Genomic DNA, 1,092 nt, shown 5'->3' with positions numbered 1-1,092 from the left:
ATGTGACGGGTGCGCCCGGACGCCCCCATATCCGTCTCATATCTGGGCTGGATATGAGGGGTGTCAGTCAGCCCAAATATTTAAGGCCTGTTTGAGGCGCCTGTCTGGATTATATTTTCGTGACCGGTCGGTGACCGGGCAGGCCGCCCGAACGTTTGAGGCCGGTTTGGAGCGCCCGGCTGTAGATGCTCTAATTGCCCTACCCTGCAGCGATTGGATAGCCCATGCACATACACGTAGAAGGCCACAAGTATCTGACATTATCACAATTTTCACAAACGCCTGCTCACAAACCTTCTCAGGCCTCGGTTGCTTCGACTCTTTTTTCCCCAACCACACTCGTCGCTCGAGCACGACTGTTCGCCTTCATAGCCTGTTGACCTGATCCATCCATGAACCAAGCTGCCGCACTGCCTCGACGTCAGCACCGAAGAGAAGATTGCCTTTGATTTGCGTGCACTAAGGAGGTCGTGAGGGAGGAAAACGGCGCGCCTGAGACGGTCATCTTTTGCTCTTTTCCACTCGAAGTAGTCATCAATGTCGGCCAGCCGGCAAGCCAGCCCTCGTCGCCGGCCACCCCTATACGAATTTGTGTACTTGATTTTGTAAGTGCCATCCAACCAGCTCAATGACAACCCTAAACTACTACTCCCTCTGTTTCATAATGTAAGACATTTTTTTTACACTATATATTAGTGTCAAAAAATGTCTTACATTATGGGACGGAGGGAGTAAATTCTTTTTGCACCAATGAACAAACAATCTTCATGCACCAGCTCGACTGCTTCTGAGTGGTGTGCTTCACTCAACCAGCCGACGACGCCGTGACGGACAACCTCGAGCCCTCGACGCCGTCCGGCCGTTGATGACGAAAAAACGAGGAGGATAGGAGGAGTTAGTGGATCCCTTTCTTTGGTGATAGCACTACAATTTTCTCTCTCAGTTAGTTAGTGGTTTATTGAAATGGACTATACACATTATATATTTGTTCTCTCAGTAGCAGTTGCTAACTATAGATATTTTTTGTATGTTGGCCCCTGGCTGTTTTTCTCCTCCACTCCCCGGTTTGGTAGTGGCATGTTGACCTCCAGG

This window comes from Triticum dicoccoides, chromosome 6B (assembly GCF_002162155.2).
Source record: "Triticum dicoccoides isolate Atlit2015 ecotype Zavitan chromosome 6B, WEW_v2.0, whole genome shotgun sequence".
Taxonomy (NCBI): domain Eukaryota; kingdom Viridiplantae; phylum Streptophyta; class Magnoliopsida; order Poales; family Poaceae; genus Triticum; species Triticum dicoccoides.
Note: the sequence above shows the minus strand (reverse complement) of the source record.